Below are 22,756 nucleotides of genomic sequence, written 5' to 3'. Positions count from 1 at the left end.
ATTTCTTTCCTCTATCTGGCTTTGGTTATCTGTTGTTTATCATCTGTGGAATAAGATTATGCACTTGTAGTCGCTGGATCAATTGTCTGTAAATGGTTGGGTTTTGTTTTGAGACATGATAATCTCTCGTCCGGGAGCTCTTTGCTGTGAAGTTAAATAGTAGTTCCTAATCCACATTGACTCGGTGGTGAGGTCGTTGAAGTTAAGCTGTAGCAGCTTCGAGCAGACGATACTGTTTTCAACCAGAAAGGAGACTTGTCTCCAAATTCCGGAGCTTCTCTGACCCTACCATAGAAAACGTTCAATTAGTCAATCATTTAACATTTCTTTGACAAAAATCCAACACTAATGGAAATTTCCCTGCTCTTGATCTAGGTTCCACTATATTATAAAGTTTGAAACAAATGCTTTCTAATCCTCTTTAGTCTATAATTAACCCTTGCATCCAGACGTGAGCAACCCCAAATCCACTTTTCTGGAGAGATTTTTAGCAGTACAACTGTTCCTACAAGCGCTCATTTTGTCCAAAATCTCGTCAGTATTTAGTTCTTATTTTTTGTTTTGTTCAAATGAATGTGGTATTAATGGTATTAGCCAGGTTTGGGGAGTAACGGTATTACGTAATAAGATTACGATGCAAGGTAACTGTATTCCATTACAGTCACAGAAAAACACGTAATCAGATTACAAGTACATTGATTACAAATTGGGATTATTTTGCAGTATTACAATTTTAAAACAGGGAGAGGTTGATTTTGAGTCCCAACCTTTTGCAGTTAGCAGCGCATCATTGAATCATAAAGTGGGAGATGCATGTGTGCGTGTGTGTGGGCGTGTGTGTGCGTGCGTGTGTGTGTGTGCGTGTGTCTGTGTGCGTGTCAGCTATGGGTCGGGTTAAACTACCGCTAACTGCAAAGATTGCCTTCATACATTTAATTAGTCATTTTTTTCCCCATTTCACTCGGTATATCACACACACTGAATCATGTGGACAGATTTTAAAAACCTTGTTATGAAGCTAGGCAGCATGGTGAACAAGAGGTTTGCACGTTTGTCTCACAGTTGTGAGGTTTTGGATTTGAATCTCGATTATCTCCGTGTTCATCCATCCATCCATTTTCTGAGCCGCTTCTCCTCACTAGGGTCGCGGGCATGCTGGAGCCTATCCCAGCTATCATCGGGCAGGAGGCGGTGTACACCCTGAACTGGTTGCCAGCCAATCGCAGGGCACATACAAACAAACAATATTCGCACTCACATTCACACCTACGGGCAATTTAGAGTCCCCAATTAATGCATGTTTTTGGGATGTGGGAGGAAACCGGAGTTCCCGGAGAAAACCCACGCAGGTACGGGGAGAACATGCAAACTCCACACAGGCGGGACCGGGGATTGAACCCCGCTCCTCAGAACTGTGAGGCTGACGCTCTAACGCTCTTATTTATTTTGGCGGCACGGTGGACGACTGGTTAGAGCGTCTGCCTCACAGTTCTGAGGACCGGGGTTCAAGCGGCTCAGAAAATGGATGATGGATGAATTTATTTTGTCATTTTTGCTATTTGAGTAATCCAAAAGTAATTGAATGTAATCAAGTTACATTACTTTAATATTGTGGTACTTGGATTAAGATACTGACCAAATGTTTTCTTAACAGGTAATTAGTAACTGTATCGGATCACATTTTTAAATTAACCTGCACAACCCTGTTCCCAGGCGCATATTTTGATCCATCCATCCATATCCCAGCTATCATCGGGCACGAGGCGGGGTACACCCTGAACTGGTTGCCAGCCAATCGCAGGGCACATACAAACAAACAATATTCACACTCACATTCACACCTACGGGCAATTTAGAGTTGTCAATTTACCTACCATGCATGTTTTTGGAATGTGGGAGGAAACCGGAGTGCCCGGAGAAAACCCACGCAGGCACGGGGAGAACATGCAAACTCCACACAGGCGGGGGCTGGGGATTGAACCCCGGTCCTCAGAACTGTGAGGCAGACGCTCTAATCAGTCGGTCACCGTTCCGCCCGCATATTTTCATGCACCGGAAATTTGGTCACCCAAAATTTTTGGCCGAAAATGACCCAAAACTGCATTTTTGGTTTTCAGTCAAAAAGACTGACTTATGTCACTGAAACAAGACAGTCAAAACAGGATGTTGTGGTAACACATGCAAAAAACGCGTCCATCCTGTGGCTGTGTACACTATATTGAAAAAAACAAAAACAAAACATTGCATCCACGTTGAAAAGTCGTCCAACCTTCCTGCTTACCACTGGTCGTAGTATGCCTGTTGCACTCTTTTTTTTGCGGCGCCCCAGCGACCTACGAGCTACGGTTAGCTAGACAACGTGACTAAACATGAAGCAGAGCCACAGAGGTGAAAGTTCGCTTTGTGTCCGTGTCAACACAGCATAAAGTCACAAATCATCGACTCCATGGTAGCGAATAAGATACACCTCTGATGAGTATCGTTATCACAAAGGGAGGACAAGGAGTAATAAACAGGAGAAAGACGGAGAAGCCATGCTACTTGCCAAGCAATCATGACTGGACCTGTCACGATATTTAGTATATCGACTTATCCGTCGATAAACACAATCGACAGGATATTTTTACAGACTCGACCAATTGTTAATAGTGTGGTGAGCCGCCGGCGAGTTGAACGGCTGTGCCAGTAGCCACTAGTGGAGCTAGCTAAGGAGCTAGCAAGCTAAGGCGCTAAACAGCACGGTCCACTGCAGCAACGTCGTTTAAAACGTCAGCTCCTCGCTCTGAGTTGGTGTGTGTGCTAATCTCCAGTTAACACACACACGGGAAAGCTGTTTATTCAGCATAACCTCAGCGGCACACCTTATTTACTGTAGCCAGTAGTTGACTACAGCAAACATATTTGATTGACAAGTGAAGGGCTCGTCTCTAGTGCCTTCAGTGGACCAACCACTCAGTCCTGCAGCTTTAGGGCGGGCCTTATTTTTAATTATTTCAGAGGGATTAAAAAAACAACGATATGGTTTATCATGAGATTTGGGGAAACCATATCATCCTAACAAATGTGTTATCGTGACAGGCCTAATCATGACATGTAGTGCCACCCACCAAAATAAGGACATTTATATAGGATGCCTACTGGACACCTCCCTGGTGAGGTGTTCTGGGCACGACTCACGGGCAGAAGGCGTCAGAGAAGACCCAGGACACACTGCAGAAACCCCCCGAAGAGTTGGATGTGCAATGCAATATGCAATAATCTTATTTATTGTGTGCCCCTCACTCGAGTAGCTTGATAACACCCTGCAAAGAAAGTCTTTGCCCTGTCTCTTGGCTTGCCAGACAGGGAAAAGTACAAACGACAGTGCTGTAAAGTACTGTGTGGCTCTTTTTTTCTACTGCTCAGTGCATAATAACCATAATAGAGTTGTAGGTACTGTATCTGCAAAGAAATCCTTACCTCTTGTCTGTGCCACTTTGCCACTCCACCATGGTGGCTACGAGATTTAATTCTCTTGGCCGCATGAAAAATAGTTGGCACCGCAGCTGGTTTCAGCCTATGCCTAACTACATGTGTGAATCCAAGGCTTTCTTTTAAGTCATTCCCAAAACACGCCGGTTCGAAGTCATCAGCACACAGTTTGGAATGCTTGCTAGGAACCCATAGCTGACCACGTTTCTTACCCTGTCGAATGACTTTCCATATCCACTGGTCACGTATTTCTTTTTCACTTAGCAAGCCAAAGAAACTCTTGCCACTGTCTGAATCATTTATAGAACCAACTGCACACAATAAACCATCGTGAAATCATACGACAACAAACCATAGAAAGATGAGAACAACAACAGGCAACAATAGCAAACAGTGCAGAATGAACAAGGAGTACGGCAAGTGTTACGTCACAGCTCCGGAAATACAGGAGGTGAAGACCGGAAGACGGTAGATGCAAAAAGCAGAAGATTCTGCATTCTGAATCATATTTATCGATTTAACTGCTGTATAACTGATACATAATCACTTCGAAATAGCAGACATGGTTTGTAAAGGGGTCTAGAGTTATCAAGAAAAAGTTTAACATCTTTGTCCTCTGACCTTTAAACATGTCCAGTCTGCCAGAAATCAAGAAGAAGAAGACGTAATGTGGAACGAATACAATGCAGTGATCTGTAAATAAAGCAAACAAAAAAAAAAGAAATACAAGACTGATTCTTCACAATGCCACACTACGCAAACCCAACAGTCTGGAACAGTTAGCTCAGACTGTTGCCACTGTCAAACTAATTGCGTGATTGGCGATTGTTCACGGAACGGAGCGAGCTAGTAGTTGCTAATGCTAACATAAATAAACCCCATGAACACTTTCTATATCATCCGTGAAAGGCAAACTACTATCTTGTTACCTTCCCAGCCCGTTCATGCAGCGAACACAAAAACACAAGCGCTTCAACTGCCACCACGATCGCTCTGTGGGGTTGTTTTGTTTACATTACACTAGTGCCACGGAGACGCGGATCTCTTTAACGTGATACTGTACATGCATCGGACTCGATAACGTGTTTGATCTTCAGGTGATTTTACACAGATATGCCTGTTTTTGTCGTAAGATATTTTATACACCTTTTGCAGACTATAGTTGTTTCCAAATGAGAGACGTGCCCTTTTTTGGGGGCTAGTCACTAGCATGTACTTCTCCATGTTGACGGAAGTCTCGCAGAGTAGCAAAAAGTAGCATTTACACGATCAGGATTTTTGGGGCCGATCACTGGTCACCGATCAGCGAGTTTAAAGAATGCGATAACCGATCACCGATCCGATCACAAGATGGAGCAATGTGTCTATTTAAATAACTTGTTCATTTACCGTCTACTGTGTACTGTATACTGAGTATCTTCAAAAATATCTTGCCAGGTAATGTATTCTAATCAGTCAGGTCAAACCAACATTACAACATCACAAAAATAACTAACTGCTAACTTACTGTAATTAAAATGCTTTTCATTCATTCATTCATTTTCTGTTCTGCTTATCCTCACTAGGGTCGCGGACGTGCTGGAGCCTATCCCAGCTATCTTTGGGCGAAAGGCGGGGTACACGCTGAACTGGTCGCTAGCCAGTCGCAGGTCAAATAGAAACAAAAACCATTCGCACTCACATTCACACCTACGGGCAATTTAGAGTCTTCAATTAATGCATGTTTTGGGAATCTTCACCCGAGTGTCCAAGACATGCGGCCGCAATTCTGATGACGCGACCACAATCTCTATCATCGAACTGCGATTTAGGGTGTCCTGGTGCCAAATGCACGTGTGGGCACCCTTATGCTTGAACATGGTGTTCGTTATGGACAATCTGTGATGAGCACAGAAGTCCAATAACAGAACACCACTTGGGTTCTGATCAGAGGGGCCGTTCCTCCCAATCACGCCCTTCCAGGTCTCACTCTCATTGCCCACGTGAGCATTGAAGTCCCCCAGCAGAATGATGGAGTCCACAGCGGGAGCGCTCTCCAGCATCCCCTCCAAAGACTCCAAAAAGGGTGGGTACTCTGAACTGTTGTTTGGTGCATAGGCACAAACAACAGTCAGGACCCGTCCCTACACCCGAAGGCGGAGGGAGGCTAACCCTCTCATCCACCGGGGTGGACCCCAATGTACAGGCACTGAGACTTTCGGTCACGTAGGCTAGTCAGTCAATCAGTGTATGGGTTGTGACGTACCCACATGGTCACATGGGTTACATATCCAATCGGGTGAGTTTTATGAAATGAAGAAGTGGAGCGCTGTAGCAGCCTGGCTAAGCAGCGTAGTTCCGTTTAGCCGGCCCAAAAATACATTTTAAGCACAATGGCTCATTATTTTATTCCGAGACAAGACCACAAGGATAGAGACACTTTTAATTTTACAATATCACAATATAGCTATTTGGAGCGATTATGTATGAAATAAGAATTGTCCTTAATTTAGAAGGAAACGATGAGTTGGAAGCGGCACCTGCGTCACGTCCGGGTTATCGTAATTTTAAGTTACAGCGTTATAAATCAAGATATTTCATATATATGAGGGGCACCACGTCATATTTAACTTTAACTTTAGGCGAAATGACGACAAACCTTTTTAATCAGTCTCTTATCGGAATGTGGCTACACTTTTGAAACTTAGAGTTCTAGACTTTCCAGAGGTTTTGTTCCGAACCCAGTCACATAAAACAATGATGCAAGTGGTGAATTTTACAGAAAATTAAATAATAAAAAGGGGTTTCTACATGATAACATGCAGACAAACACAAAACAAACAAGGGACAGACAAACATTGGCAAAGGAAGGGATTTGTGACGTGAGATTAGCAGAATGGGCGTGTAGTGAATTCATATAGCTGAGGACTCCTGTTCTCGTTGATTTCAACCCAAATAAGCACTAATCTGTACTTTTAGTAGACCGCAATGTTGGACTTACGTGTCTGAAACACGTTTGAGGCAGGCGAGTCAGGCTCCCGAGTGCCCGGTCTGCAGCGAGAACAGGTGGATTCGACGGAAGGGAGGAAGGAAAAAAGGAGGAAAACCAGGAAGCCAACATGTTCCCTGGCAGGACGTCTCTCGGGTGTCCGTCTCTGTTCCCTCGGACTGAGCTCGGGCCCCCAAGCAGGGTAGCTCGGAGCGCTTGCAGGAGGCTCTGCAGCCGGGGATCATCCGGTGCGTCCTTACCACCTCGGGTGAGGTGGGCGTCCTGCTTGGCCCGGTCGGCGGCGAGTTGGTCGGGGTGAAACCAAAGGAAACCTTCTCCACCAAAAACTCCAAAACTTCTCAACTGATCCCAGCTCCGACCCCTTTTATGGCCGGAACAGAACAAAAAGGTTTATGCGAGTGTGTTTGAGGTGTATGTCAGAATCAGAATCATCTTTATTTGCTAAGTATGTCCAAAAAACACACAAGGAATTTGTCTACGGTAGTTCTAGTACAACAGACAGTCAATTGACAGAGAACACTTGTGAGACATAAAGACACTGACAAAAAAAACAGTCACTGAGCAATAAAGGGTTGCAAACATTTGACATGTTTATGTGAGCGTGTATTTATATGAGTTGAAAAGGAAGTGGTTTAAAAATCAAATATGGCATTGACCAACAGCCATAAAGTACAATAGTAAGCCTAATTTAAGCAGTAGCGTTACATAGCATTATACTGTATAGTACATACATATATATTTTTAATGTATAAATGTCGTATACGTGTTTATTATTGTGTTACAATGACGCCTTTCCTCATTGATTTAAAATGGCTGCTTTTAATGTGTAAGTGCTGTGGGATATGACATAATTTTTGGCTAATCAGAAGTTGTGCCGTGTATGACGTAAGGCTAGGCTGGCTCGTCTATCAAGAGCGAGACGCCATTATTCGGACGCGGATGCTGCCGAATATGTGTGCCTTTCAGGCTAAAGTGCAGTGGATGTGTGTTTACTCCTGGACTCAAGACAAAGTTTCAACACCGCTGCGTTACAATCTGAAGAGTATACGGATTGTTGCAGGCAGGATGGCCGGATAGTCGCGTTTAAGCGCCCCTGCGCCGGTCTACCTAATGAGGTGTCCAAAGGGAATGAAGGAATTAAATTTTCGTAGTGAAACTCGTGTCAGAGATATGCACTCGAGACTACACACAGTCTTTTCAAATATTTTATTACTTTTTAAAATATAGGTACATCTCAATAAATTAGACTATCGTTGAAAAGTTTTTCTTCAGTACTCAAAGAGTGATTAAACACAGAAGTACTTTTCAGAGGGCAAATTCGAGCCTAATTTCTACATTAAAAATCACTTTATGTGTCTCGTCCGTCGGGCTGCTCTTGGGTGGACCCCTGGGCCTGATCCCGCCCATCGATTGATTGGGTGCGGTGCGGCCACAGCAATTACAGGACACTTCTGTCAGTCTCTGTGCATGTAAAACGGTATCAATTCACTTGCATGTATCCGCAGGCACACACCCCTTACTGCAACAAATAACTCATGAATATGCAAATCGCTTGTGTATCCCCTCACTTATACTTTCGCCCTGTACACTTTTATAATTTACATAATTAATGCCACCACACTTCAGTTGTACAGCCGGGTTCACGACCCTTGTCGTGCATGCTTCTTCTCCTGTCCTTGTCCTGTTCTATCTTGTCCTGTCCTTCCCTCACCAGGTGTAGCACTACAGCCCCATGCAACACTCATATTTAACGTTTCATTGTTGTAGATAATGTAATGATTTACTTCACTCATCCTGTTTACAATTAGTGCTTTGTCTTTTCTCTTTGTTTCTTTCTCCCTTCTAGAAAGTTTGTTCTGTTCGAATGAACAAGTCTGATTCTCAATAAACCTCAATTATAATACCACAGGGGAAGCTCCAAAACTCCACTGTGACACAGTAAAACTGTTTCGGCATAAAAGGGATACAGATTTCCTATTCTGCTTGACCGAACAGCCGAACAGGAAAAAAATAAAACAAAATAAAAAAAAATTAAAAAATAATAATGAGAGCAAGACTTGTGCGAGTGTTTGTGTAGTCCTTATGAGAGCCTTTCAGTAGTTTGTGTGTGTGTGTGAAAGCATTTGAATAGTAAGTGTGAGAGCTAATCCTGAATAATGTCCCTAACAGCCCCTCATAGCATCCAGTTGCCGTTCATATTAACGAGAAGGCGCTCTTTCTTCAGAATCAGAATCAGAATCATCTTTATTTGACAAGTATGTCCAAAAAACACACAAGGAATTGGAGCCGCTCTAGTACGACAACAGAGATTGACAGAGAACACTTTTGAGACATAAAGACATTGAGAAAAACAGTCACTGAGCAATAAAGGGTTGCTAGTTATCTGGTAATGCAATATGATTATTATTATTATTATTATTATTTTTTTACAATTGTGCAAAAAGATGGAGAGTCCTCTAGCACTTAGAGCAGTTCGAATGACCAATATTACAATAGTCTGGCGCAATGACCATTGTGCAAAGCGCGTAGTACGATAGTCTGGGACAATGTTGATTTTGCAAATGTTGCAGATACTCTTCAGTCAGTGTGCAAATGGAGCAGATGCTACTCTGGCATCAGTGGCCAGTATTGGTCAACAACAGATATGCAAATAGTGCAGCGTGGTGAGACTACTACAGTGAGTGCACGAGTCATATATAATTGGCCCGACAGAAATGTGACAACAAACTCAAGACAAAAAGACAGAAAATTGTCAGCATGTTGTAATGGAATTGTAGGTTAGGTGTTTAAGAATTTGATTGCAAGAGGGAAGAAGCTGTTGGAATGTCTTGCATTGATCAGTAGCGCCTACCTGAGGGAAGGAGCTGGAAGAGCTGGTGGAGGGTCCAAGCGGATTTTGCACACTCTTGTCTTAGTTCTGGCAGCGTGCAAGTCCTCAAGGGTGGGTAGGGGGGTACCGACAATCCTTTCAGCAGTTTTGATTGTCCATTGCAGTCGGAGTTTGTCCTTTTTTCAGAAAGGAGAGCGTGCAGGTGGAGATTGACTAAAGCAGTGAAAAAGACAGCGACTTTTAACCATGTCAAATATAGTGAGACTGTGTTAAAGGAGCATTAAAACATGCACTCGTGCCAGTGCGACCAGATGAAATCACACTGAAACACAGCACGCTGAAAAAAGGGTCGCATATGCGATATGCCATTTTGGTAGCATTCGCGAGTCCTGCCGTAGCAGTGGCCCGGGAGTTATACGCGTTGTGGGGAGCCAGCCGGCAGCACAAATTTCATGTAACCTGATGATAAAAAATAAAGAAATAAATGAATTTGATGCTCTTTTGGACCATAATTCATGGAGTAGTTAATAACCCCTAAAACCTAAAACTAAAAATATAAACAAAGATGAAAGGAACAGAGTAAGGACAACCATATACACACCCAGGAGTCATAAGGTGTGAGTACACACCTGAAATGTAACTTAAATGAGCTGCAATCACAAAACAAAACCGATGCAGTACGTGTTAAGATGCATTAAAACAAACCATTTATGAAAGCCCTGGCAAACACTATCTGCACGCTCAGTTGCTTCTTATTCTCTTTCTCTCTGTTTATTGGTTGTCTTGCACTGACTCACAGACAAGGCTCATTCACTCACTCTGTCTCATTCAGAGTTCCCCCTTTTTACTGATCCTAGAAGAGATGCAAGGTACATGGAACCAGCATGACACTACAATATATGAAGGCCATTGTGTTACTTTTATAGGGAGGAGGTCGAGTTGAATTGGTTGATGTAGATTAGTGCTTCCCAAATGTTTCACATAAAGTACCACCTCCAAAAACACTTGGATATCCAAGTACTACCAGAATGACCAACATTAAAATACAGTATTGTGTTCATCAACAACGAGGCAGGTTTCTTTCTTAAAAGGTATTTCATATTTAATATTATTATAAGCCACTGTAACATTATACACAGTTTGAACTTTAACAGTGTTCTTAAATATAGTCAAATGTACATAAGTAATGAATTCAATTCAAATATTTTGAACATAAAAGTTCAATAAAAATTGCACCTCAATAAATATTTGGAAACAAATAATTATACAATTCTTAAAAGCAACTGCATTGAACTTAAAAGTTATGTACAAATGAATTGTACTCAAAAAATATACTGGACGGGATTAGAACAAAAAAAAAAAAGTTTAAACCACTGTAACATTTTTTACATTTTGAACATTTAATTCAAGGATTATCACATACCAATAGAGCCGGCGTAACACTAGTGGGACTCTTACCACACTGACGATCACTGAATTGTAGACAATTTGAGGGTCACAGTCCTCTCAGCTCTCTGAAACATGCATGCTGGCCTGTGATTGAAAGACAAGAAAATAAGCATATATGCGTTATTGAAGTTTTACTGACATGACATCTTGCGCAGAAGGATTGACTAAATGAGCCAGACACAAAATAAGGCTGATGTTCATCATCCCGAGATATTGACATCAAGCAGGTTGACAAATATAGAAAGCATTTGGTCATTGAACAATGCTAATTTTGAACTCTGTGAAATGTAGGCCTAGGCAGCTAACATGACAAGGCTATAGTCGGAAATTTGTGCCATTTGCAAGCAAACTAATGTTAGCCAAATAAGCATTTTCCCCTAAAGCATCACAAAGGTTGAAACAACTTACCATTATAGCAGTGGGTCTTTCGCGTTTGTCGATATCCAGCTGTTTAGGGCCACGCTCACCACGGCTTGTGCTGGCAATGGACTCCCGTATGGCCGTAGCCAAACTTCAATGACCGCAAAATAACACCGTCATTTAATTATGAACCCCCCCCCCAATAACAAAGCTGGCCGTTGGCTGACGGCCATAGCACTAAACCCCCACCACCCCAGTTTCTGTTTCATTTGATTGTTTGTCTTGTGGCAGGCCCATCGGCCCACCAGGGATATTCCTGGTCTCCCCATACGCCAGTCTCCCCTTGTGCTGTAGGTTAAGTTTTGGTTAGGGGAGGCAGACAGGAGGCCCCGTATGACGTCACGTGTGCTTGTGGCATCGATCGATAGGTTTGAACACCTACCAGTATTGTATGTATTTGTTGTATTTCATGTGTGTACCGTATTTGCTTTTCTCGTTCTCTTTCATCCCAATGACTTGGCTTTGGGACAAAGGAAACAATGTCACAGGCTTTGACCTGTCTGGATTACAATGTCCCCTGACACTTGAGAGGCTAGAAAAATTTGCTCAGCAGGGAGGTTGTTGTATTTTTGTGTGTGCCTGTGTATGTTTGGAAAGTCATATGTCCAATACAGTGAAAGGCTTCCACAGAGCATAATGTATGAAAGGAATGGGTGGAGAGAGTCCAAAGAGAGAGCGAAGGCAGCAGTTTGTGACCTTTTTTTCCTCTATCACAAAGATTTCAGGGCTTCTAAATTGTAACATTGCACTTTCCCAAACTATTGACTGAACTGAAATTAGCTCTCACCAAAAATGCATACAATGCCTTTCACTGGGAGATAAATCAATAGTGACACCTGCCAAGCAAGCTAATGCTATCCCACTTTTTTCAAATGTCTTTTCATTTTGTTCTGTTCTCAAGCATGTCCCATGCTGTCGACCAATAATACCTCTGATTGTGAGCCAATCAAAGTTAAACAAAGCCAGAATGAGACTCACTGTAGTAGAATAGTGGACTGATAAAAAAAAAAGGTACTTTTAAATCAAATTAATTCCTGTGTTGTGTTTGCACGTGAGCTTGGTTTACTATATGTTTCAGCATATCATAGTGCTTAAATGCTCCTGGTGCAACAGCAATAGTGACAAGAGTTTTTTGTTTAATAGTTTATTTGTCCAATGCTGATCCAAAGCCAGTGATGGGCGGTGCATTCGGCACCTGGGCCTTCAGTTGAGATTTAAGTGACCCAATCCAGCCCTTAATACCATTACTACCATGTCGCAATTTTACAAAATATACAAAAACACAATATAACAATGTGTGGCATTATAGAGGGAGAGAGATTTTATTTTATTATTTATCGTTATTTATTTGACCGCTACCTTGGCCATTGCTACACAGCATCTTTTACTTCTTAATGTCAAATGAATCACACATAACACACAGGTACTGGCTATTGTTAATAGGGCACTTGTACAGTACATTTGTACTTTGATGTCACTACTAACTTGTCATTAAAGCACACAGCCAAACAAATTTTTAGTCCTGCACAAACACTATCATCTACCAAATGCATCGCAAGTTTCGCTCCTCCAGCCACTTTGACATTACCACCCATGAACAAATCACGTGACAGCTCAAAAAACAATAATACACAAATGAACATGAAACGAAAAAATGCTTAAATTACCCAAATTTAATAGATTAACACTTTATAAGGCCCTCATAAAAATACTTCCATCCAGCCATCCATTTACTGTACCGCTGTACCCACCCAGGCATGGGGAGAACATGCAAACTCCACACAGGCGAGGCCGGATTTGAACCCGGGTTCTCAGAACTGTGAAGCAGACATGTTAACCAGTCACAAGCACATTAATACATATTATTATCCATATTATTATATATTTTTTATTGTCCAGCCATCCATTTTCTGAGCCGCTTATCCTCACAAGGGTCGCAGGCGTGTTGGAGCCTATCCCAGCTATCATTGGGCAGGAGTTGGGGTACACCCTGAACTGGTTGCCAGCCAATCGCAGGGCACATACAAACAAACAACCATCCGCACACATGTTCACACCTACGGGCAATTTAGAGTCTTCAATTAACCTACCACGCATGTTTTTGGGATGTGGGAGGAAACCGGAGTGCCCAGAGAAAACCCACACAGGCACGGGGAGAACATGAAAACTCCACACAGGTGGGGAGGGGGTTTAACCCCAGTCCTCAGAACTGTGAGGCAGACGCTCTAACCAGTCGGTCACCGTGCCGTTTATAATGAGGATGTAGATGAAGGTCATTGCTTTTTATATCGTGTTTAGGCCAGGAGAGAAGGCTCTGAAGGCCTTCACTGAACACCACTGTCCAAAGCAGGTGGCAGCACTGATACATTATATAATGTATTCTTATTGGATACTGTCATAACTAAAAATGGAATCTCCCCTAGTCAACCATGCATATGCGGGAAGAATATGCCTCAAAAATTGCACAAAAATGAGGATGAACACAGCATGCACACCTTAAGCCTTATGTCCAGCTTTAACAATTAGGGCTAAGCTCTCGTTTTCCCTTCACTGTAGGAATGAGTAGACATACATTTTGGTTGTGGTTTTCTCTGTGGATCCATTTTATTTGTTGTTAACGTGGACACACATAGCTAATCTTTAGCAAGTGGTTAGTGTTAGTGGGGTTTCTTTCATAAACGCTAGGTTTGGGCAGCCGTGGCCCAATGGTTAAGATCATCGCCTACCACGGTGGGCGACCTAGGTTTAAGACCCCGACTGGACCATCCGCCAACATCCCCCGGACTCACGGCTGTGGTGTTCTTGATACCCCGAACTGCTCCCCGGGCGCTTCAGCTGCCCCCTGCTCCAGTGTGTTCCACTAACATGTGTATGTGTTCACTGTGATGGGTTAAATGGAGAGAACAAATTTCGTGTACATGCATGCATGTTCTTGACAATAAAAGGTGATTCTTCTTCTTCTTCTTCTTAATGTAGGTGACAGTTTGACTCAGTAGAAGGGTTTACATACAGCTTTCTATTCTGATTCTAATCAGTTTAGAAGCCCAAACTGAATGAAAAATGCTCCATATAAACACCTCATTCGGAATAAACAGGCCAAATCTGAATGGAATTTCATTCGGTTTCACAGGGGTGGAATATTGCTCTTGCCAAACTGATCAGAAGTAAATTTAGATCATGTAAACCATGAATTAGAATGGACCTGGGTAGCGCTCTGTCTGCACATGCTCCGTCTTGACGTAATTCCTCAGTGACGTCATCATAGGGCTGCACGATTATGGTCAAAATAATAATCATGATTATTTTGATCAATATTGGAATCACGATTATTTATCTCGATTATTCCTCATGTTAGGGAAAAACTTTCTCTCTATTTACCTCCGGTGTTTTTCAGTGCGGTAAGGCCAGCCGAAAAGTTGAAGTCAAGGGAGCCGCTACAACGATTGTTAAGACACGCTCAAGGAGGGTAAATGAACATCGGTCACACGCTTGCTGCAAGTTACATAGGATGTGTTCAGGGTGTGTTTACAACACAGGAACTTGCATACACAACCTGTGTCGCTGTACATTAGTCGTTTTTCTTCGATTATAACGTTTATATATTATAATGAGAAGCCTGGATATAACATTCAGCAGGTGTTTTCTATTTTATTGCATTAATTAAAAAAAAAAAAAAAAATCTATTTAAAGTCCCCTGGATGTTTTTTCTCCCCCAAACTACAAATTTGAGAATCGAGAAAGAATCAAATCCTTAAGCAGTATGGAAAATGGAATCGGAATCGTAAAAATCAATTCCCATCCCTACTAGTGCCTTATGTGCACCATTTTAGATGTCTTAATTTTAGTTGGAACACTTCCAAAACCTCTAGGAGAATTAATATTTGAAGAAGAAGAAGAAGAAGAAGAATCATCTTTTATTGTCATGAACATGCATGCATGCACACGAAATTTGTTCTCTGCATTTAACCCATCACAGTGAACACATACACATGTTAGTGGAACACACTGGAGCAGGGGGCAGCTGAAGCGCCCGGGGAGCATTTCGGGGTATCAGTGTCTTGCTCAAGGACACCACAGCCGTGAGTCCGGGGGATGTTGGCGGATGGTCCAGTCGGGGTTTTGAACCTAGGTCCCCCACGGTGGCAGGCGATGATCTTAACCATTGGGCCACGGCTGCCCACCATTGTCTTATTCGTAGTCAGCTGGTCTAAGTTCATAAATGTACAGCCATGAGGAGCTACTGTATTTTATGTCGCATGCTAAAACGCTAGTTGCTGCAGTGAAGTTGCACAATATAAAAGCTGTTTGTGCCTTTTTTGATTAATGCCTTATGTTTTTGATACAAGAAATGGCAAGTTTAAACTGAAATTTGTTTTACTTTTTTTTGTTTGAAATCGCTTTCGTCATTTCCCACCTACCGGGTCGTGCGGAGGCGTGGGCTACTGCTGAATGGAGCCGCAATTACGCCGCGTGTCATTCATGGGCTTTTTTCGTAAAGACTATGGAGCAAATTTTTCAATTTTCCACTCCAGATCGTGAGGCAGCTCGCTCCCTTGTCACCTTACAACAAGGCAAGCGCAGGGTGTCAGATTACGCGATTGAGTTTCGCATTCTAGCAGCTGAGAGTCATTGGAATAATCGGGCGCTACTCGATGCCTTTTTTCAAGGACTATCCCCCGCCGTCAAGGATCATTTAGTCCCGCTAGACCTGCCGACCGACTTGGACACTCTCATCGCTCTCGCCGTAAAAATCGACAAGAGGCTTTTGGATCGCGAGCTAGATGGAGATCGGCGGAGGGCTGCGTCACTGCGCACTTCGAGGACGAGCCTCGGTGACCAGCCAAACCAAGGCAGATCCCCTGGTTCCGGTCTCAACCCACTGGCTAGCGTCCCCACGGAAGAACCCATGAAACTGGGCAGGTTCCGTCTCTCCCCTGAGGAACGTCAACGCCGGGAAGGGCGGTGCTTCTACTGCGGTCAGTTGGGTCATTCCGTGAGCAACTGTCACGTCAAAGTTGCCGGTGCCGGTAGCAAGGGCACGGGAGAGGTGAGTCTGAATTTCATTAAGGAAGACCCTACACGGGTTCTTCCTAAAGTGACACTATGCTCTCCTGATCAAGAAATTCACACACCTGTATTAATTGACTCTGGTTCTGATGCAAACTTACTCAACTCCATCCTCGTGAGACGTATGCACCTTAGAACCTTTGAAATAAAACGCCACCGCAACACCTATGCTGCAGACGGCAGTTTTATGGGCAAGATCACTCACCGCACCCAAACACTCACATTGACATTTCCTGATTCTCACTCGGAACGCATTAGTTTTCATGTTTTTGACGCCATGAATCATGACCTTATCTTAGGGAACCCATGGTTGAAATTACATAACCCCCACATTGACTGGTCCTCTGGGCAGGTTATGTCATGGGGCAGCAATTGCGCCCGGAACTGTTTCAAGCCGCCATGTGATGTTCAGGGCTATGTTTCTAAGGACAATCCACAGACCCCATCTGGGGATCCTGATTTATCTCAAGTGCCCACCTGTTACCAGGATATTAAAGACGTTTTTTCCAAGTCCAAGGCTAAATCCCTTCCACCCCACAGACCTTATGACTGTGCTGTTGACTTGCTGCCTGGAACCACACCACCACGAGGGAGGTTGTTCTCTCTTTCACGGCCGGAACACAAGGCCATGAAGGAGTACGTGGAAGAATCACTGGCAGCCGGGATCATTCGCCCATCTTCATCCCCTGCGGGAGCAGGATTTTTCTTTGTGGACAAGACAGACAAGACCCTGCGACCCTGTATCGATTACCGGGGTCTCAACGAGATCACGGTAAAAAACAGGTACCCTCATCCTCTCATCTCCACCGCCTTTGAGTTCCTGGAGGGAGCCATGATTTTCACCAAACTGGACTTAAGAAATGCATATCATCTAGTCAGGATAAGGGAGGGGGATGAATGGAAAACAGCATTCAACACACCAACGGGACATTATGAATATTTGGTAATGGCTTTTGGGCTTACTAACGCTCCAGCTGTTTTCCAGAACCTTGTCAATGATGTCCTGCGTGAGATGTTGAATGTTTATGTTTTTGTTTATTTGGATGACATTTTGATATTCTCCCCGGATGAGGAGACTCACATTATTCATGTCCGCTCTGTTTTGCAGCAGTTACTGCAGAATCAACTATATGTCAAGGCTGAGAAATGTGAGTTCCACAAGGTGTCCGTTTCTTTTCTGTGTTTCGTCCTGGCTCAAGGTGAAGTCAAAATGGACCCTTGCAAAGTCGATGCAGTTATTAATTGGCCTACTCCCACGTCACGCAAAGATGTACAAAGGTTCTTAGGGTTCGCAAACTTCTACAGAAAATTCATCAGAAATTTCAGTTCTATAGCCTCTCCTTTGCATGATCATACCTCGCCACATAAACCTTTTGTATGGAACCCGCTTTGTCAGGCAGCTTTTCAAAAACTTAAGTCGAGCTTTACCTCCGCTCCCATCCTTACTTTCCCAGATCTCAAACAGCAGTTTGTGGTAGAAGTCGATGCGTCTGATGCCGGAATAGGAGCGGTGCTCTCCCAGAAATCTCTCAAGGATGATAAATTACATCCTTGTGCTTTTCTCTCCAAAAAACTGACCCCAGCTGAGAAAAATTATGACATTTGTGACCGTGAACTGCTGGCAGTCAAGGTGGCTTTGATGGAGTGGAGGCACTGGCGAGAGGGGGCACAGACTCCGTTTTTAGTATGGACAGATCACAAGAACCTTGAGTATATTAAAACTGCTAAAAGATTAAATGCAAGGCAGGCTAGATGGGCTCTGTTCTTCACTAGATTTAATTTCACGTTATCCTACCGACCTGGTTCTAAAAATGGTAAGCCAGATGCTTTGTCACGTATTTTCTCCGAACAGAATTCTTTGTCCGACCCTAAGACTATTTTGCCCAAATCATGTTTCATTTCCGCTTTTGTTTGGGACATTGAAACTGTGGTTAAAGGGGCTCTGAAAAACACTCCTAGCCCTGAAGATTGCCCTGAAAACAGGCTTTATGTGGTTCCGACCTTAAGGGGAAGAGTCATCCACTGGGCTCACACGAACCAAAGTGGGTCAGCGAGTTTGGCTCTCGACCAAACATATTCCACTCCGGGTGGAGTCCAAGAAGCTCGCTCCCAGGTTCGTTGGGCCCTTCCCCATCACAAAGATCATCAACCCTGTCACCGTGAAGCTGAGGCTCCCAAGGTCGATGCGGGTCCACCCTGCTTTTCACGTCAGCCTACTCAAGGCAGCCCGGGAGTCCCCTCTGGTCCCGCCTTCCAGGCCCCCTCCTCCCCCCCGGTTTGTGGATGGGGGCCCTGTCTTCTCTGTGAAGCGGCTGTTGTCGTCTTGTCGGAGGGGGAGGGGGTTTCAATATCTGGTGGACTGGGAGGGCTATGGGCCTGAGGAACGTTCATGGGTACCGTCTGCATTTATCATGGATGATTCGCTCATTCTGGACTTCCATGTTGCCCATCCAGGGGCCGCAGGGCCGTCTGGGGCCGGCCGTTAAGGGGGGGGGGGGGGGTACTGTCATGTGTGTGTGTTCCGGGTTTTGTCTTCCCCCCTGTTTCACACACACCTGCTCCTGTGAGCATCTTCACCACCTGTGCCTCGTTCACCCTAATTACCTATTGTATTTAACCTCGTGTCTCATTCCCTCTCGTTGCCAGTTCGTTGTACCTTGTCGTCGCGTTCCAGCATTCCTTGTTTCCACGTCACAGACTCACAGTAAGACTTGACCCTGTTCCGATTATCGACCTTGCCTCATGTTTTTGGATACTGTTGCCTTTCTTGGATTGCCTGCCTGTGTACCGACCTATGCCCGTCTATTAAACCTCTCTTTTTGGAAACTGTCCATTTGTTTTGGAGTCGTGCATTTTTGGGTCCTATCCTCTGTTCCGTTCATGACAGTAACCAAATATTCTCCTTGAACTGATGTTTTTGAACTGGTTTGGTCTTCATTTAAAAGGGCCGGCTTGGAACGCTTCATCTCATTTGTGAGTGAGGAGATGTTTCACACCCAGTTCCTTTTTGGGAAATTTATTATTTCAATTTTTATTATTTGTTCCTTTTTGTGGATTTTATAATGTTTATTTTTATTAATTGAAGCCTTGCCCTCCGATTGGCTGGCGACCAGTTCAGGGTGTACCCCGCCTCTCGCCCAAAGATAGATGGGATAGACTCCCGCACGCCCGCGACCCTTGTGAGGATAAGCCTTGCCCTTGCTAAATTCTGTTTATTAAATTACCTTTTTCTTAGCATAGAAAAATGTCCCTTGTGTGTCGTCAGCTGAGTGCAGTGTTATCAATGTTAGCAGACCTAGTAGCATATTATCAACACAGCCATTGATTATTTTATCTCTATTTTTGAAAGGTTATTTCGGCTATTATTTTAAACACAATAACAGGTCCTGGCTGTCATATCAAGACCGTCTAATTCTACCTAGGTCAATTGCAAGTGCCTTAGACCAGTGTTGCCCAACCTTCTTTGCACCGCGGACCGGTTAGGAGTCGACATTTTTCTCACGGACCGGCTGTGGTGGTGTGCGTGCATGCATGCATATATATATATATATACACACACACACACACACACACACTTGCCTCACTTCTGCTTCCTCCTTGGTGTGTAAGAGTTTACCGTTGCAATAAAATAAAAACAAAATAAATAAAACACATTGACACGCGAATTGCAATACAACAGAAATTATATAAATTGGTGATTCTTTCTCTGCGGCCCGGTAACCAATGCCTCACGGCCCGTACCCGTACCCGGTTGGGGACGACTGCTTTAGACCATAAGGGAGAGAGCAGCTTTAAAGAAGTGTGGTTAGAGTTTTACCTGACATCTACTCAGGTTACTCTGTAAAAGTAAAGCCTAACTTGAGCGGGGCCGGCACGTCACAAGTGGCTGTGAGAACCTAGGCGAATCTCTCTCGACACCGGCTTAAGGAAGCTCCTGTCGTCGGTCACGGTTCACTGTGTAATACGCAGGAACGACGGGGAGCTTTAACCCTTTAAACGGGACTCCCTTAGTTCCAAGGAGCAGGGTAGCCTCGGGTAAGCGAGGTCTGACTCATAGGCCACTCCAAAACCTTCATTTTGTTTTTTTTAAGCCATTCAGAAGTTGGCTTGCTGGTGTGTTTTGGATCATTTTCCTGCAGCAGAACCCAAGTGCGCTTCAGCTTGAGGTCACAAACTGATGGCCAAACATTCTCCTTCAGGATTTTCTTGTTAATAGTAGAATTCATGATTCCATCAATCACAGAAAGTAGTCCAGGTCCTGAAGTGTTAAGCAGGCTCAGACCATCACACAACCACAATGATGATTGACTGTGATGTTCTTTTCGTGAAATGCTGTGTTACATTTACACTAGATGTAACAAGACACACAACTTCCAAAAGGTTCAACTTTTGTCTTAATTTCTCATATGTGGATCTGCTGCAGGGTGTCCAGGCTCTCCCTTAGAGATGGATCATGGTATTTTGGCTGACTTCATTTTGTCAGACAGGTTCTATTTAAGTGATTTCTTAATTGTACAGGTCTAGAGGTAATCAGGCTTGCGTGTGGTTAGTGAAAATAAACACAGGTTTCCAAAAAAGGTGATTAACCATAGTTAATTCATGATTTAACAAGGGCGGCAATTACACTTTCTGGGGCGGGGTAGGGAGTTAGGGGTTGGCTGGGGGGTGGCGTTCGGTCCCTGCAGCCTCCTCCGGGTGGCCGGTTTTAAGGGTGCCTCGGCGGGGCCGGTGTACCACCTGGATCCCTTGGTGTGGGAGGTGTCCCCCTCCATCGGGCCGCTCTTGGGTGGACTCCTGGGACCGACCCCACCTCTCAATTTGGGGGGGGGGGGGGGGGGGGTGCAGGCACAGGAATTACAGGACACTTCTAACAGTTATTGTGCATGCAAGATGGTGTCTATTCACTTGCACTCACTCATTGTGACAAATAACTTATAACTATGAAAATTTCTTGGGTATCCCCTCACTCACAAATCTGGTCCTACAGTTGTTTATAATTTACACAGCCACTCCCACCACACTCCGCCTTGGTCCCCCGTTCCGTCAGCTGATGGAGGGCGGTGGGGCCCCCCTGTTGCTCCTCGGGGCTGCTTCCGCCTCTTCTCGGTCCTTGCCTCCGGCTGCGGTTGCCTCCTCCTCCTCTTCTTTCAGGGGGTGGGGGGGGGGGGGGGGGGGGTGGGTTCACCTCCCGCACTCGGGCGCGTGTAGTGGGTGCTGGCTGGAGTGGAGGGGGTGGACTCCCTGGGTCGGTACTGCCGGGCCGTGTGTGGCGGCCCTCCCTGTGGTTGTTCCGCCGGATAGGCCCGACCTGCAGGAGCCATGCCTCTTAATCACTCACTTAGCACACAGTCACACCACTCACTGTAAATGTTTTTTTTACTTGTCACATCCGGGCGCACACACATATTCAGGGTTTCCAGGGGGGCTGGTGAGGGGTCGGGAGAGAGCGGGTGTCGGACCGGGTTTCAGTATGTCAATGGTGTTTCCCAGTCAAGACGTCCTGCTCCTCCGCCCTGCCTGCCCCCCAAGATTTTAATGGATTACACACACTCATCCCCTTTCTTGGGGTCCTCAGCCCCCGCGGTGCAGGCACAGCAATTACAGGCCACTTCTGACGGTTATTGTGTATGCGAAAGGGTGTCGATTCACTTGCATGTGTCTGCAGACACACACCCCTCGGACTTATTTGCTGGGTGTGGGGCCACTCACTCATTGCAATAAGTAATTTACAACTATGCAAATTTCTTGGGTAACCCCTCACTCACAAATCTGGTCCTGCAGTTGTTTATAATTTACATAGCCATTCCCACCACACGGCTGTTCTTTGATCATTAATTCATTGCTCGAGTTGGTCTTCCAACTCGGGCCACCTCGCCTTGTTTCCACAGAAAATCAGCTTCGTGTTCTTGACTTGGCGAAGCTCGTTTTCCTGCTTCCTCCACTTGCAAACCATGGATTCGTTGATCTTGAATTCAACGCATTCGGCTGCTCGATTCCCATGTTCCTCCGCGTAACTGATAGCTTGCAATTTAAACTGTGCTTCGTAAGCGTGTCTCTTTGTAGGTGCCATTTTCGGGGGTCCTTAGCCAAACCGATTTTGTTTTGCATAATGCACATACCGGCGCTATCAGAATCAGAATCAGAATCATCTTTATTTGCCAAGTATGTCCAAAACACACAAGGAATTTGTCTCCGGTAGTTCGAGCCGCTCTAGTACAACAGACAATTTACAGAACACTTTGCAGACATAAAGACATTGACAAAAAACAATTGTGCAAAAAGATGGAGAGTCCTCTAGCACTTAGAGCAGTTCGAATGGCTAATATCGCAATAGTCCGGTGCAATGACCATTGTGCAAAGGGCACTGAGACTTCAAGGAGTGTATGCGGTTTAAAGTGACGAGTAGTGCGATAATCTGGGACAATGGTTGTGCAAATGTTACAGATACTCCTCAATCAGTGTGCAAATGGAGCAGATGCTACTCTGGCATGAGTGGCCAGTATATGCAAATAGTGCAGCACGGCGAGACA

At 44.4% G+C, this 22,756-nt stretch overlaps 1 protein-coding gene across 7 annotated transcripts in view; it reads left to right on the top strand.

Annotated features, from left to right (window-relative positions):
• The window catches only part of LOC133466968 (opioid-binding protein/cell adhesion molecule homolog), a 189,243-nt gene that overhangs the window by 497 nt on the left and 165,990 nt on the right, over positions 1-22,756 (top strand). The gene's annotated exons all lie outside the window — the stretch shown is intronic.

The sequence above is a fragment of the Phyllopteryx taeniolatus genome, chromosome 17 (genome assembly GCF_024500385.1).
Source record: "Phyllopteryx taeniolatus isolate TA_2022b chromosome 17, UOR_Ptae_1.2, whole genome shotgun sequence".
Classification (NCBI taxonomy): Eukaryota; Metazoa; Chordata; class Actinopteri; order Syngnathiformes; family Syngnathidae; genus Phyllopteryx; species Phyllopteryx taeniolatus.
This window is presented reverse-complemented; position numbering and strand designations above follow the sequence as displayed.